The sequence below is a fragment of the Dysidea avara genome, chromosome 2, assembly GCF_963678975.1.
Source record: "Dysidea avara chromosome 2, odDysAvar1.4, whole genome shotgun sequence".
Lineage (NCBI taxonomy): Eukaryota > Metazoa > Porifera > Demospongiae > Dictyoceratida > Dysideidae > Dysidea > Dysidea avara.
This window is the reverse complement of record NC_089273.1, coordinates 42,666,017-42,684,674: the sequence shown is the minus strand read 5'-3', so window position 1 is coordinate 42,684,674 and position 18,658 is coordinate 42,666,017. Positions and strand designations below refer to the sequence as shown.

The 18,658-nt window shown below is 35.9% G+C and overlaps 1 long non-coding RNA gene across 5 annotated transcripts in view; it reads right to left on the bottom strand.

Annotated features, from left to right (window-relative positions):
• Window positions 1-18,658, bottom strand: part of LOC136247380 (uncharacterized) — a 177,575-nt gene that overhangs the window by 17,250 nt on the left and 141,667 nt on the right. For all 5 annotated transcript variants that reach the window (XR_010697453.1, XR_010697456.1, XR_010697457.1 and 2 more), the window contains one exon: window positions 9,105-9,343. This is a non-coding gene — a long non-coding RNA (uncharacterized lncRNA). The remainder of the gene's footprint in view (window positions 1-9,104; window positions 9,344-18,658) is intronic.

Genomic DNA, 18,658 nt, shown 5'->3' with positions numbered 1-18,658 from the left:
CATGCTATAAAACATGATTAATTATACCTTCATTTCTTCTTTGACCAAATTTATAAAACAAACAAAAACCCACAATCAAATTTAATAGTATTATTTTAAAAACCAATTCATCATTAAGATTTTACTATTAGTTATTCATTCACAAACTTTTTTTTTTTTTTTTTTGGAAAAGGTCGTACAGGTTGCTGGAGGCCTTTAAAATAGTTTATTTCATCATATACCACTTTAGTGTGAGCGTTCAAAGGTGACACTCAGGGTTTAACTCACATATTCCCTAGGGCAACATCATGGGAATGCGGTTTACTCATCAGTTTGATGTTCAACCAATGCAAGTTATGCTTTGACTCATTAAATTGTATGTTTGGGTTTACAAGTTAGGCTAGGCTCAGTGTAGTTGCTAACTTATTTTTTGACTAGTTGACAACAAATGATTAGTAAAACAATCATTTGAGCATTGTGTGGATGTGCCCACCATGTGTCAGCCATTGAGCAGACCACAGAACAATGCAAAGAGGACAACTAGATTTAAATAGTCGAGTAACTTATAGTCCTAATTACTTAACTTGATATAGTATTAACTTACTTACTGTCCCAATAGCCAAGTTAGTAGGCTTAATGAGTACTAAAACTGAAAATTTAGTGCAATTTTTCTGGTATTGGGTGTAAAACATTCTAAAAGCTGTTAACCCATGCTATTAAAACAACTATCAATTATCAGATACTAATATATAAACGAACAGGGTGAGTGCTTCGTAATTCTTTCATTATCAGGTGAGTTTGCCTACAATGACATATATTGTTTATAACACAACTGCGTTGGGGTTTGTTGATATATGCACCCTTAGTCCTTGGCCTCGTGTGGTCACACAAGCAGAGACCTTTGAGTAACTTACCGTATAGTAAAAAACTTTGGCAGTAAAAAAGTGTGACGAAACCCCTCTCAACTGGTGAGAAAAAATTTTTGATTGAAATAATACTATTCGCCAAAGTTTTTTACTGCTAAAGATTTTACTGTACGGTACGTAAGGATAATGACAAGGTGTCAACTCATCAGTTAAGTAGTGTAGCAAGTGTATAGGTAGCTAGCATTGTTGTTGTAGCAGTACTTTTGTAGCTACTGATCTAACGACGTGGTAGCAAAGGCGTGCTTCGCTATCTCCTGCGATGCAGGGAGCGACCGTATTTACTTTTTCAGTGAACTCCAGTAGCAGAGGTTATCACATATATCAAAGTATTTGGGCCAAATCTATCGCGAGACGATGAACTAGCTGATGTGCGAACGGGAAGCCGGTTACTAGAAATGCTATCCCAAGGAGTGCTGACAACAGTGGGACAAATTCCTAGGAAGATCTCCAAAGTCAGTTCGATCTTTATTGCGTGGTGGTACGAGCTGACAAGTTCTAGTTACTGTACTCAATGTTCTCGTGCATAGATAGTTTTTATATACTATCTATGGCTCGTGTGATAATCTAAAATAATTGGCGAAAAAAACTTTGGCGAATTGAACGCTATTTGCCAAATTCGTCAAAGTTTTTTACTATACAGTATGTAGGTAACTAAATTATTTATAAACACATCACAAGGTTGACGTTAGTCCAGTTTCATGATTACTAAGGCTACATACATGCATTATTGTTTTGGATCAAATTTTGTTAAAACCATATTAGCCAATATATCGGCAACTACACATTGTTGCAAATGTAGTTTTCAAAGTGTTTATTCTATGGCTACATAACCAGCATCATTATTTTTACGTATTCATGATGTAACGGTTAAAATGATACTTAAGGGTTTACTGCATACCAAAAAGATGAGGACCAAAAGCTGTCGTGAAAGTAAATTTTAGTTTATGAACACACAAATCCTTTACATGCCTTTAAAGTGCTATGCATTGGTGAGATCAAAGCGAAAAGAGTGCTTTTTTTCCATAACGCATTCAAGTGTGCTATATTTTCCATTTGCGTCACAATAAAGTACAGTTATGGAAAATAAAGAACAGTTACGCATTGATTGGAAAATAAATACGATTGTCTAATGGCTGAAAATCGATGCGGTTCAAATTCACGAAATGAATGCTCCAAGCAAGACAAGACAGCACTCTAAACCAGTTAAAGCATTGCTACGCTTGTACAATATGACAATTAAAGCACTAGGGCATGGTCTCAAGCCTAATATAGCCCACACCCTCGTGCTTTTATTTCCATATTGTACGTGCAGCAGTACTTTAACTAGCATTTAGAAAATATCTGTGGGAACCTGGCTAAGAAACTAACACTGAATCCACAATGTAATGCTGTAAGTCTCTAAATATAATGAATCAAAGTGTATCACAGTTTGGAACTGGTTGGGCATCAAAGCAAAACAGAGTGAGTATGTGATATATATGTACGTACATATCACTATACAATGACTGCTTGAGATTGGCTGATAAACACATGAACAAACAGTGTTCCCATGATATTGTCCGAGCAATATCAATATATTTCCTAGGATTCTACAGACACCAATATTACGAGTATTGGTGTCAATCTATTACTAGTCTACAATACAGATATTTCACTCCAGTCACATGTACTACTATTACAAGTAGTATATGTACCATAAAAAGTGCTTTAATGACTAAAGTGATGTAATTGTCAACAGTGTTGGGTAAGTTACTTTGTAAAAGTAACTAGTTACATATTACTTGCAACTGAATTATTTAGTTACAGTTACATATTACCGTACACAAGGAAATTTTGACGTAAGAAAAATTTGATGAATTCAGACTTCAGCAGATTTGACGAATAAAATGTTGATGAAAATCAAGAAATTGTAGGCAAAACCTGTACTTTTAAGGGCGCTTATAAACATTTGACGAATTTAAATTTGACGAATTAAACCGATTCGTCAAATTCGTCAAATTTTTTTGACATCAAAATTTCCTTGCGTACGGTACCCATAAAATAAAGTAACTATAATAATATTACATATATTATATTACTTTGTGTCCACAGCCTTAAGCTGTCACGTATGAAAATACCACCTTATCACGTGACATGATTGTGTTGTTGGACAATGTGCAAATCTTGGTTATAAGTAAGAAGCTGCATGGTGAATAAGCTTCATTCAGTAGGCTTCATTACTTCGTTGTGGCTAGGCGTAACTCAGTGGATTACTAACGAGATTAGTAACTTCATTACTTATAGTAATAATATTACATAATATTAGATTCGTTACAGTAACTATATTACTTAAGTAACGTGTTACATTTGTAAGTAAAGTATCTTGAGTTATATTACCTGCTTTTATAGCATGTTTCGTTATATTACTTAATTAATACAAAATTAATAATATTACGTAACGCGTTACTCCCAACACTGATTGTCAAGTGATAAACTCTGAAGTTCCACTCTTACCTAGCACCTAACAAGAGTTGGCCTGGGTTCAAGAATTTTCTTTTTTCTGAGGGTTGTTTGCATCACTTTTTTGGGTTTTTTGTTCTTTAATAGCACTGACAAGTTTTAAAAACCTTTTGTAAACAGTCATAAGTACCAGCGAATAAAAGGATAAGGACCAACGAATAAAAGGCTCAGATTGTTGAACAGCGTAATACATAATTGTAGTAATTTAACACAGCCATAATGATCATGCTACACACTCTGTTATGCTGTAATGCATATCGGTTCAAGCTTTAAAGTATTGGTTGTGTAAATTACATGGGTTCATTAGAAAATTAGAAAATCTGTATTGGAAATAGACATTAAATATCAGATATCAGTAAAGGATGTAAAATGTGCTATCGGTATAGCCCTATAATATTTCCCAGACAATCTGTGAGTTAAACTCCAAGCAGTGCTTTGAATGCTCATGGCAAAGTGGTAACCCTTAGAATAATACTTTTCAATCTTTTTACAAGTTTAAACTATTCTGTGGTACTATAAAACTCAAACCCACAATCGGAAGTAACAGGTACTACTATATAAACAACTGTGATACACTGGGTTACATACAAAACTAAAACCCATTATTGAATCCATTTTTTGGAAAAGGTCATACAATTACTGGAGGCCTTTGAATCTATATACATGTACAAATCACTACTTTTAACCAGATGTACATCATGCAGCTTTCCTAAGGCCTCCAGTTTTGTGACACGTGTCTGATTACTGTAACTTTACCACTCAGTTGGAGGACATTGCAACTTCTCTGGGCAACTCACCATCTGATATTTGTTTCTGAGCGACTCCCATTTCAATTTTTCCATGTGTTCAATTGCACAATTGTGGATTTAATCACATGAGTTGTGTATGGGCAGAGGGCAGATTGACTATTTAATAGCAAAGCTGATGGGAATTGTGGCAAGTTGATACAAGCAACTACCTCATTTTATAACTTTTAGGTGTGAAAAGGGTTTTACTGGAAAGTTGCTTACATGGCAAGTTTTGACCTCACCATTTAACATTAGAATAAAACTTTAGATATCACTTATTACATCATTATTCCTTTGATGTCCAATGATTATCTCTCCACGTATCAATGTGTGTTTTGTGTAAAACAGAGCACTTGTCATTTAAGAATTAAATGCATTAAATAAAGTTCTAAAAGTTGTCGCTTGTCGTATACAGAACACTGAATGTAAGGCAAAACTTGTTGGCATTGTTTATGCTAACTGCATATCAAACTACATAGCTTAAAAAAAAACAGCTTTTAAAGGCACGAAAAACCACAGGAAAAATCAGGGAACATCCTTATTTAAGGGGGATGGGAGTCTAGCTTGGTGATGCCATGGTCTAGTTGTAAGTCAAACACCAAAAAAAACAAAAAACAAAAAAAAACTACCTGCTAACAATAGCTGCCCTCCACCAACTATATCTCCTTATTTATAACTACGTACATATGTAGTTTGCTACACTGCTCCTCTAAAGAATACTGTGACTGATCTTGACTGCTCTATTTAAGTATCAATGCTATTGAGATAGGCTCACAATAACAGCTATGGATAATTTTAGGTGGGGCAAAGCCCCTCCATAATCTTTTTTTACAGGGGCTACAGCCCCCTTGCCCCCTTTCCTTCTCTGCCACCTCTGGGGCAAACAGTCTTGGTGGAACAGTACAGAACTTTGCAATAATAAGATTGTCGGTTCTAATCTCTTTACTGCAGTGTGCAAAATAACTTTTCAGACATGCGCTGACGTACTGTCAGGATGTTGTGAAAGTTGAATGGACATCAAGCAATTTGACCAGACTTCTTAACATTTGTCTCCATTCCTGTGTTTTGACTAACTTAGATGTTTGCTTCTGCAAAATATTGGGGCCACCTTTGCATTACAGAGCTGATTACTACTCAATCACTCACTGGCACTAAAGGGTAACTACTGGCCATGTGCACAAAAAAGAGCTTCTATGGAATTGATTCTGTTAAAAGGGGTTTTGTAGGAAATGAGTCGATGTCAAGGCCTTCTACTTGCTTTTATATTCAAACCTTGCTTATGATGCCATGCTCTATCCCTAATACAATGTATGAACATAAGAGATGCACTGATATCTTGTTCATTCCAGCTTAAAATATAAACTGGTGTACAGGTGATCATGAATACCACAAGTAAAAGTACTAATAGCAATCAGGTTATACATAAAGGGTAGGTAAAAACAGTGGACCCGGGGACCTAACTTTTCACGGAATTTTATACATTTCACAATGTTCTATACCAGGGACCTCTGCAAGTAGTCTAGTAGTCTTGCATGGCCAATCCACTTTTCCCTGTCACGGTATCTTACACGATGTTTAAACCAATTAGAAATTATAAGCGTCAAGTGTCTGAAGCTGGCTGCATTATTTTCTCTGCTTTGATAAACGCTGCCTGCCCAGTAATAATAAAAAATAAATAATAAATAAATTTATAGGCCACTTTCGTGCTGCACTATGAGCACACTAGTCTACTATGTTGTCTAGCTACTAAAGTTTAGAAACATTGTGCAAATGCACCATGATGTATGAAGTCTGGTTGTTGAGCTGCTGGACTGATACTTGCTTAGCTAGTAATCGCTATTTCTCCTGAATATTGCACTACGTTTCTAAACTTTAGTAGTTAGTTGACATATAGACTATAAGCTCATTGTGCAGACAGCTTCAGACACTTTTATCTCAGAGGCACTTATAATTTCTAATTGGTTTAAGGTGGTGCTGAACCGATTAAATCAAAATAATTTGTTTCAACCCATGCACTTAATGAGCTATTTTAGGCTGGCCCAAAACTTTGCTAGTGTACAACGTAATCTATGCCTTAAAAGCTGTCGTGATAACCCATGATATTTTAGTTTAACATACAAAGTTTCATAAAATAACATGCTTTCATTTTTCACCTATAAAACTATCAAGTTTTAACCTGATTTTTAAAAATAACTTGACCAATGAACAACCTAGCGCTAAGCCGCTTCAGTTCCAACCATTTCTCACCTTGTAGAACAATTCTACGCTTTCCTTTTCACTGATAACAGCATGGAAACTAGTGAAAATGCACACCTGTGGGCTACAACATTGGCTAACAACTCGCATCAAACCCGAATCGCGAAAATTCGAAGCATACTATTGTAGAATATCGCTTACCCAATGCCTATACCAAATTTTGATGGTCTGTGGTGCATAATTTTGAAGTTATTTAGCGAGAAAGGAGATGGTGTGGCTAATCAGGGTGTGGCTAATCAGGGTGCGGTCCGTATAACAGTAATCACGTGATGGCAGCTGGTGCCATTCGCCAGTGAATTAACCAGAGTTGTGACAAGCTGATAGTTTTAAAGCGTGAATATACATGTAACAATAGTAGTATCAACAACAGTAGCTAGGCAGTCTGACAGAGCTTGTTCTGTTAGTCCACTAAGACGCTTTGCTGTGGTCTATGAATATCCACATTTGTTTGTGCATTACCACAATATGCTTTACAATTAACTTTGTGCGGCTGCCCTTAATCGGTTCAGCGTCACCTTAAACATTGTGTGAGACACTGTAACGGGGATTGGTCATGCAAAACTACTTGCAGAGGTACCTAGTACAAGTATAGAATATTGTGACGTGTATAAAATTTCATGGATCCTCGTGGGTCCCCTAGTCCCAGGTCCACTGTTTTTACCTACCCATATGTAAATACATTTTACTACTACAGTACAGGACTGAGACAAGTAGGCTGGCACAGTATAGTAAGCTGTTAACCTCAGAGTACGTCTTGGGCATGCCTTTGTGGTCACCACAGACCAAAAACAAATAACTTAATTACATGTCAATACCATCATGTCTGACCTTCCTCCTAGCCAAATATAAACTATGTTACACTTTGATAGGACACTATTTCCAGACAAATTCAATTATGGTCTGACAACTGGTGTAATTGGCCAAAAGTCCGGACATTATTTTGCATGGCATGAATTTGTTTTCCTTTTGTCCTAAGTTTTTGTGAATCCATTTGTATGTGTGATCCTTGGGTGACATTTTGAATAGTATCAAATCACTCTTAAAAGGTACAGAAAGGATTTTATACCTTAAAATGATTTTGGTTTAGCCCTCACGTACACGTACACACTAATAGACGTAGCTAACAGAGAATAAAAGCAATAAACAAGTACAAAGTATACTGCGGTCACACAGCCTGAGACGGGATAACTACAGCTCATGTGATTCAAATCTGACAAACATGGCTTGGAATAAAATATTGTGAAAAACCTGTCACTATTTTTCATCACTTCATAACTAGCAATCATCTGGTGTAATAGTATTTATATTTAGCCTTCTCCAAGTAGTCTAAGAATACATTTTGTGTTGACATATAGTTAAATCATGTGGCCATATAAGCCTGCTTTGTGTTTTGTGCAAAGATGTATTCCTCAAATTTGTATGTGCCTTTAAGGGTTAAAACAGTTACATTACAACAGAATGATCTTCAAATTTAGGTCAAAGCAAAGATTCACTCATACGCACTCTCAAAAACTAAATGCCACAATCAAAAGTTTCAAGTAAACTAATAAAATACTACATTGGAGACCACTCTTTATACAAATAATATGATAATGTTCATTTTTTTAGAAGGACCAAATATATTGGTTGCCTTTGAAAAACAAGGATTACAAAGAAAATTTAGAATTTTTACAATTAGGCAATGATCAACAAGGGGGTTGTCTATACCTACAGCTATACTACTAGACAATCATTACTTCAGCTACACACAGCCTGTCGATTGGGACTGTTTCTGTGCCATAATGGTGGTACACTATTATCAAGTTGTCCACAATGCAGGGGACCATCTTTGATCAGAAATACTAATGAGATCAAAGACATTATGCTTACAGCAAAGTCTTTTCCAAAAATTATTAGTGAAAACATTAGTGACATTCAATTGTTAAATGTTGTTTAAGATTGTTCAGGTACTTATATACATGTACATTCTACAACTGATTGTGGGTTTTAGTTATGATAATATTATTCCAAAAGGTAATCAGAATCCAACAGAAACATTATCTTGTCAGAAACAGAAATGTTGCCATACAGAATCTTGGAGACAATGACAAAGTTTGTCCATGTTGCTTGTGGCTTATTAGCTTATGGAAGTTTGTCCATGTTGCTTGTGGCTTATTAGCTTATGGATTAAACCATGCAATAGCATTAAAATGCTTGCAAATTCCCCAAAATTTGCCCAACTCAACTTTTTTTGTGATATTCTTCATTCGTTATAACAAATATAGCTACAACGCCATGTTCTGCCTAGCCAGAATCGAATCTTTCAGGCACGCATATAAAAAGAAATCAGTGGTTATGCTCATACTGGACGGGCAATTACTTACTTGGTTGCAGGCGAATTGCCTGCAACAGAAGTGTTACATATTAGCTGTAACATGGGAACTTGCTAGTACGTATGCCTGCAGCACTTGTGCTTTGGACATACATATAAGGCAAATCCCTCATGCCCATGTTACAACTGCTAGTATATACTATTGTGTTTGTACTCATGTAATGAGGCTGACCATGATGTAATGCTCACGCATACATACGCATACATACATTAAGACACAACACACAAATGCTTGTACATACACACACGCAGACACCACACACATACACACAAACACACACACACCTTGTTGTTCAGACAATCTCCGGTGATGAATCTAATTCACAATGTTGTACACCTTCCGTTCTTAATCATGTAACTACTTCACAAAATCCCTCAATCTTCCTTTGGATTCCTCCTTCTTTCGTAGACTGCCAATAAAAGATAATACTCTTTGTAATAATTGACATCTCCTCTGCTGTACTGATGGGGGACATCAGAGACTTGAATATCTTCTCCACCATCGGTTGTTTGACAGTCGAATCCTGTAAGAACAAAACAGTCCCAACATTGCCTGTAAGCTAAATGGTTTTGGTCTGTTGTGTGTAATAATACATATGTAGGCATGTTGACAATTGACACAATTCTTGTATTATTAAAACTTTTGCTATATACGCATGTAACTAAAAATGTCAGGTCAAAATTACTATCTTCACATGAGAGGTTTTGCTAACATGGTGATAGCTTGTTTCAACCGTACTTGAAACAAACAACCTCAGAGAACACACCAGATAGATTTTTTTTTGTCTGAGTTTGGACAGAAATACACTCACTATAGCAACTCTAAATTTCATGTACCTTGAGAAACTGAATGTCATGAGATACCGTAAAGTTGGGTTGTTAAACGCATGCGCTTATAATTTTCGGAGAAAACTTTTTGTAAAAATCATACTATCTGTTAGGCGCATACGCCTAATAAATAAATGTGGTGAGTGTAACACGGAATCACCACGTTGTGAGAGTAGTTAATAGTAGCCACGCCAGTGTGTAAGAATATTTGACTCTATTTCTGGGTGAAATCCTTCGTGTTAAACAAGATTATCACTATCCAGAAGACTGATTTGCTGTATACGTAGCGAAGGGAGACCTCAAGGGAGACGTAAGCGCTTGAGGAGACATTAATTTTCAGTACTCTCAGCTTTTCTTGACGTTCCTTGTTGTGTGTAGCTTTATCATTGCATTTGCCCATGTGCGCTTATCATCCATGGTTAATTACAAGAAATGTGTATGCGTTTAACAAATAATATGCGCTTAACAGATGCATGTGCTTAACAACCTGACTCTACGGTATCGTATTTTGCAAGGGAGGATCAAAGTACTGCATGGTCCAAGCAGTAACAATTAGCTATTGTATTTAACTGAACAAATACAGTACAGCTATGCAAATAATTGGGAAAATACAGTACACTTGGGCAAATACAATACAGGTAAGCAGTACAGTTATGTAAGGAATGTCACAAAACCAACCCCACTCAGACAGCACGACTGACAACGCTTGTGAAACTGTAAAATGCTTAAACTATAGTATGTACAAGTTGAGTTGAATCCTGAAAAACAGCTAAAAATTAAAAGTGGATTTCTTCTCAACAGAGATAACATTTCAGCCAACCAGATGATTAGTGGTAACAGCAAAGGTGTCAACAACAGATACTATGGTTTGGCTCCATTACAAGTTTGGGAAAGAGCTGAAATGGACACTGTATAGTATATTCACGTTGAGCTGAATCCTGAAAAACAGCTAAAAATTAAAAATGGATTTTTTCTCAACAGAGTTAACATTTCAGCCAACCAGATGATTATTTGCAACAGCAAAGGTGTCAACAACAGATACGTACAGTTTGGCTCCATAACAAGTTTGGGAAAGGGCTGTAATGGACACTGTACTTATATGGCTTCCCCATAGGAAATGTATTGTGAAAATTTTGATCAGCCATAAATATTATGTCAAACATTTGAACAAAAAGATTTTGAAATATTTTTAGCGGGTCAAGCAGTACTACAAATGAGCCAAATTTCAGGATCGTGTGTAATTGCATCCATGAGTTATTAAATGTTTTTGAGGATTCAGCTCAACGTGAACATACTACAGTTATATGGCTTCCACATAGGAAATGTATTGTGAAAATTTTAATTGGCCGTAAATATTATGTCAGACATTTGAACAAAAAGATTTTGAAATATTTTTAGTGGGTCAAGCAGTACTACAAATGAGCCAAATTTCAAGATCGTGTGTAATTGGATCCATGAGTTATTAAATGTTTTTGAGGATTCAGCTCAACGCGTACATACTATAGCCAAACTAATCCTACCAGTTTGTCCTATGGCTAGAAATAGATTACATGGACACTTACTGATAGTCTGATCACCGAAAATTGAAGTGATTCAGGCACATGGGATGAACACCTCTAAGAAAGAAGATCCGGTGACAACCACCTTTTAGCATATTTTTAAAAACATTTATTATATTAAAACCTTGATGTAACCCAATACTAAACAAATATCTGTATTGGAATCAGTAATTATGAAACTAATATATCAATTAAATGCCCACTAGTGTTCTATGATCCCTAATTGAACTTAAAATTTCTAATTAGACTATGGCACTCATAGTATGCTTTGAAGTTTATTTGTTAAGGAGGTATTTACAATCCAATAGATACCTGGGGTAGGTATCTAAACTGGTTAGATTACCCGTGACAATTTTTTTTGTCACGTGATTTGCTGGATTTCAGTCACAACAGCCCTCAGAAATCATCACTAGAATGTAAAGAAAACATCGCTGGATCATAAAGATGATCGTATTCATCTAGGCCTACCAGTGAGTTGTTTTAGCACTAATTCGATCAGGAAGCCGCCATTACAGCAGTGACCAGAGCCATACAAGCCATAGTCTAAATTTGTTATCGCCCAAATCCACTGTATCTTCGCTATTTTAGAGACCTTCAGAATGGCACATAATCACATCTCTAAAATAGCAAAGATACCAGGATTTGTGCGATAACCTATATTTATTCCTTATACTTGTTTGGATATACGTATGGTTGCTAAGGACTGTGTATTGGATGGTTAGTATGAAGTGATATGGCAATTCAGCCAGTGGTTGTTGAGAATTTGACAGTTAAGGTGTCTCCTCTCCAAAGTCTTTTATATTTTATATTCAATAAAGCAGATAAAATCTTGTCAAGTCTTTTAAACAATAATCATTTAGCATTCTACATTGGACATGTTAGCAGGCAGAAAAGTAAAGTATTGTGTTAAAGCTGTCCATTTGCTACTGATACCAAAATCATTTTTACTTAACCACATCAAAGTAATTCTAAGCAAAGTAGAATGGTGTTGTACCACTCTTAGGCTCTTTAGGGGGAAGACGCTGCATGTTAGCAATGATCTTTTTGCTTATGAAAGTATATAGACACAATTGTACAACCTTCATACACATCCCTGCTACTGAAATAGTAAAATAATTTTAAAAAAACAACAACAATTAAGATTCAAAAATTGAAACCCACAATCAAAATAAACAAGTACTTCTATAAATGTCCAAAACGCATTCTCATTTGTATGGATCAGACATTTTAGACTTATCTACTCGTGATTAGTGATTTTTTTGGAAAAGGTCATACACTTTTTGGAGGCCTTTGAGAAAACTTCTTATTTGGTTCACTTCCGTGGTGTTTACCATCTTAGTTCAAAAGATTGATCAAGTGACTGTTTAAACTCAATTACTAGTAGCTGATGCCTCAAAAAATTACATATGATTCAATTTCTTATTTCAAAATCAATCATTGAACTACACCTACTATTTAAAGTACGGCAGGGAAATACAGTATATTAATTGTGCTTCTTCTAAAAAAGAATTATAGGTAATTCTTGTATTGCTACTATGCATTCAGTTTTACAGTGAGACACATGTTATACAGTACTGCACTGTATAATAGGCATTCCCCTCCTACACAATGTTGCCATTAAAGATCACTATACCCTATGAATTTAAAAGCCTTTAATTGTTATCAACAAGTACTTCTATATAACCTTTTATAGCACAACCTCAAATTGCTGTACTTCCGTCATTGATATCTGTTTTATGTTATTTTATCACATACGAAATATAAAATCATTCTATGGCTGAATGCCAACATGCAAAAGGACAGTAATCTATAGCAGAAGTTTTCTTCATCAACACTGAACATTGTTTTAATGATTTAGAAGACCATTTTGATTCTTTATTACATATGTACCACTGGATTTTGTAACAAATAACAATTCTAACAATGCTTATATTAATTGTCAGATATGCCTTGATTTAGGAAGCGAGGACAAACCCTTGACAAACAAGTTGATTTATTAAGTGGTATGAATAATCGGCAGCTGCAACAATTCTTGGTAAAACAGTAAAGGAATATTGTTTCAAGTTCCCTTTGATTTTGCAGAGAATCTTGCCAAAAATTACATAAAACGATACTGGTAAACTGGTACATTAACACTTCAACAGTGACAATTTATATTACTACAAGTACCGATTGATTGTGGGATTTAGTTTTTAATATCACATTGTGACCGTACATAAATACCACTCGCAACTTTCACATGAATATGTTTTTACAGCTTCCTAACTTATTGCTCTAAAACTTAAACTTAAATACCAATAGCAGAAAACATTCAGAGCAGAAGTCATTCACACTAAATTATTGGAGTTATTTTTGATAAATACAGGTATGTAGTTAAATTAATTACAATCCTTCCAACTTAGCAAATGTTCAATCTGTTACATGTAGCACTATGTACAGTGGAACCCCTCTATTACGGACATTTTGGGACCGCCACTTTTTGCTGTAATATAGAGGTTTTCCTCTTTCAGAGGTAAAAAATGTATTAACTAGACCTGTTGGGACCAAAATTTTTGTCCTTATTATGGAGGTTTTTTCTATTGTGTCCTTAGTTGTTAAGAGAGGTTCCACTGTAGTATGATTTACAATTTAAAATGTCTTTTAGCAGATTTGTACATGACCCCACTGATATGGTTAACTCCCAAATTCTTCTGAAGTAGATTAGTTCCTGTTTTAATGTATCATTTTGTGATTTTCATTAGCATTAAATTTGTCTAAGTGTGTGTAAAGTGCATGGATTCGTCAAATTTTCCTTCCATCAAGATTTCTTGTCATATTGTATTGCCACTATATATACTGTTGACTCAGAGTGCAATTTAAGGAGCAAGGCATTTTCTAAAACAACGACATTATAGTCTAACTAGCACACACTCATCAAGCATATACCGTTCAACTTGAAAACACTGTCCCAAAGTTCAACCTTAGCAACATCAATCAACACCTCTTGTCACCAGAAGATGTATAAATTTGATCAAAGAATGCAGTTCATTTGCACAGGATATACTGGTAACTCAATAGACTTCCTCCATGAATGACTATCAATAACTAGGCCCTTAAAAACCAAAACCCACAATCAGTAGTACAAACTACCTCTATACACACAACATTATCCTGCTTCACCATATTAATTCATTCATTCGTTTCTTTATTATTTTTTGGAAAAAGGCCATACACTGTTTGGAGGCCTTTATTACAAACAAGCTTCTGTGTATATACTTTGCAAAATGTAGGTGTCCTTTTTGAAAGATCATGCATCCATGTAAACAAGTACATAAAGATATACACTATACTATACAAGCTACAGTATATATGACTAAACCAAAACTGAGATACTTCAAAAGCAAAGGAACAATTAACAGCAAAAGTACAATCATATTCCACTATATGCAGCAGTACCACTGTTCAGCAACTTTCCACCTGGTCACATACTGTAACAACACCCAACCAGATACAACACTATACAAGAGTCAAGTTCAAAAGTGACATTTTCTACTTCCATGATTTAGCTCACTCTTTATGTACTCGGTCATGACCATTAAATAGAACCAGGCATATGAAACTAGCTATAATTCAAAGCAAAACTGTACTATAAATACAAAACCTTCACCTATTAATAAGTACTTATTGGAGTATAGCTAAATCAAAACCCCCAATTACGTAGCTAAGTACATTCAGACTAACCACTAGCCTATAGGTGACTGGCTGAGCAAAACCCGGCTACTTTCACACATTCTACGAATTCCATTTTATTGCACCTCTGTAATGTATAGTAATAAAACAATGGACAGCCAAAGTTTCAGCCTTTTATGATGAATGGTCTTGGAGTTATAGCGTTTGACTTTAGAACAGTGATAAAATCAATTTGTACAGCAACAATATGGGAAATAAATTACAGGCACTTAGATAATTGATCATAACTTACAACCGAAACAAGCTACAAAGATGGAACATGGCTCAATCTGTGCACCACGAACTGGCAAATCAATCAAGGTATAGTGCTTTTCCTGTACTCCTCCATGTTGATAAAGGAGAAGGCCATTCCAACAAAGAAATGATGACAGTGAATGTTGCTTTTCCACTTAGTAAATAAACGTTGATAACTCATGTATCCTTCGAACACGAAACAAAGATTTTCTTACTCTCCATGCACAGGCGATTCCAGTGGTATATAGGTTTTATTGATTTGAGCTAATTGCTTAATTTCAGTGAGTACAAATGTAATTACAGCTTGAGTAATTTTTTTTATGTAGCCCACGTATTTTTACCTAGTGTATTTCAATAGCTTTACGGCAAAATTGAACTTTGCTAAAACAGCCGGTTTTCGCTCAGCACATCACATATACCCACAGGTATCTACCAGGTATCCAGTAAACGTACCTTTTACAACAGTGCAAGTGCTTTAAATAATTTCATATGCAGTTCAAGAAAAGTGCTGATGCAATATGAAAGATTTTAAAAATGATACCCAAAATCAAAAGTTTGAGAATGGATCTGAAAAGTAGAGATGCTCTCAGAAGATAAACTCTATGACACTTTAGTAGGGATCATAAAATAAACAACAATGAAACAAGAGAGGTCATCAACACCTGTTAGTTGTACTAGTTGACATATACTTCCTACTGTAGTCATATACAACATGTCAATAGTAGCTATAGTCATCCTTTAATGATTTACATTATCAAGTTGTCCACACTGTAGGGAACCATCTTTGATGTGAACCAACTTTGTAATGAGATCAAAGACTTGGTGCTTACAGCAAAAAGTCTTTTCCAAAAATTATATAAGAAGGAATATACAATACCAACACATGAAATTTGAACATTTGCTAAGATTTCTTAAGTTCCTTATATACATGTACATTCTACAACAGATTGTGGGTTTTGGTTATGAAAACAATAACAAGGCATAGACACAGGTTAACTGACCGATTCTGGGTGGTACATTTCAAGAATGACGCGTGTGCTCAGATAATGAGCAAATGTGTAGTACGGTAATGTGAAAATACTGTACCGTGTCTATTATAATTTATCATGAATCAAATTAGCACAACACAAATTTCAGCTATCTGCAAAATAAATTTTTATTTCAATTACTAGAAATGCATTGGAAGAAAAAATGCAAGCAGTTGTATCTCGAGGAACTTACTTGCATTATAGAAAAGTGGGGATGTGCACTGTGCGATGAAGGGCACTTACTGCACCCCTTCTCAGTTCTTTTTGCTTAATGGTGGCACAATAGCTACACACATGAAAACATTTGAGATAAAATAAGCATGAATTTAATTACTGTGGCTAGCCATTAAAGTCTGTATAAACCCTCTATACAGCAGAACCAACAGCCAGACAACAGCACGGGGAGCCGTGCCTGAATGGCTTGAGATGACCATCAAGAAAACTGTCAAGAAAAACTTACTGAGGGCAGATCAAACACAGAAAAACCCACCAATGACCATTGCGTACATGTCAACCAACACATCAAGTAAATCGTTGCCCCAGCCAAAAAAGAGGGTGCCACTTTTTCCTTTAGAGATGACAAAGTTGACGAAGACAAAGATGAAAACAGGTCATGGCTGGCGGCTAGGACACAATTGTCAAAATCGCAATAAGGAAGCAAAAAATAATACGTTGAGCCAATGGACCCTCCAGTTTTTAGGTAACAATCCAATGTTCCATATAAATGGCATTAGTAGGGTTCCTGGGCTCCTAAGTTCGCCTATGAAGGAGGTAGAAAAAAACTAAGGCATGCTTTGTTCATCCAAACATCTATTAGGGGGATCCTACCAACACCAGTGATGCAGGTGATTCCACTGGTACCAGCTGGAATAAATAGTAGTGATTGACCATGACAATGGTTTTGTAAAATTGACTACCGGGCCCATGTTGGAACTCAGAACAGCCCTTACAGGGGGTTGTCGCCAGAACCCAGGAAAGGAAAATCTAACAGCAGCAGAAGGTGGGAATGACACAAGTCTCAACCAAGTGAGCTGAACATATCCGACGCTTGGAGTTTATTGACATAGCCGACCTCCTACTGGAAGTACAGCTATTTAGCAAAGAGGGAAATCTACCCGACAAAAGTATACAGTCACTCATATACTGATGTGATAGTGTTTTGGAACATACATATGTGTCAGTGCTGGGCCCACATTACCTTGAACGTATCCCTGAACTAATGGCATATATGCAGGACATTGTTTGGTCAAGTCAACAGTTTCAAGGAAGGGTGTGGGTATGCTATGATGTGACCTTCCGCAGACAAGCAGCAGTGTCTGGCAATTGGCAAAGGTTGGAGATAAATGGTACCCTACATCATGCATGCTACTCAGGGGAATCCCAAGCAGGACTTTGATGTGATCTGTGCATGCTCTTCTGCATAAGACCAGTGAGTGCATCCTCTGAAGGAAAGGAGGCAGACACAGGCAGAATATCCTTAAGGAGGATAGGAATTTTGCAGACCAGAATAGTGACAATTACGTATTAACCAGAATCAGGAGAAGTTTGTAAGGCATGAACCAGCAGATGTAGATTCCCACAGTGCTGTCATATCCATGTAAGTGAGCAATGCAGAGGTAATCACCCAAGTTATGGCATGTCAATGGACTCAAGGATCACGTGGGCTTGGTACAAGGGGCAGAGGACAAGGTTGGCAAGGCCTCATTTAGTTCACAGAACAACCGATACATTGATTTAGGCTTAAACTAATTTCCTTCATTTTTCTTTGTTGTCGATTACCTAGGGGTAATAGGTATAGGACAATGGATGAATTTCATAATAACTAAAGTTTCCCCTAGCAACCTGAATTTTACAATATTTGTAGGGTAAATGTCTATAGTAACATCTAAAAAATTTTAAAAGGATATCTTATATAGGTCATGAGATATAACATTTTAAAGTTTGCCATTTTTCCATACATTGTCTATGAGAGGGGGCAACAGTTGCCCCATCACATAAAAAATGTGTGGGAAAACAACAAATTGTATTAATGTAATTTCTCAATTTAACATTATATGTAGCTGTGAATCTCACAATTAACCTTTCCGAATTTTAACATAAAGGAGTATGTAGATCATGAGATGACATTTTGAAATTTGTGGTTTTCCCATACATTATCCAAGTAATTGCCCATAAGGGGCAATTGTTACCCTCTCCCATAGATAAAGTATGGGAAAACTGCAAACTTTAAAATGTCATATCTCATGACCTATATATGCTACCTTTTTAAAAATTGGAGATGTTTACTTTTGACATTCAGGTTGCTAGGGGAAATGATTTAAAATTACTAGCTATGAAATTCATCTATTGTATAAGATTTGCTATTCAACATTATGAGTATATTTAAGGGTCACCTCGGTATTGGTAGTTCGAAGCACAGGACTTTGTATCGTAAGACTACAACAGTCATGACGCAATCACA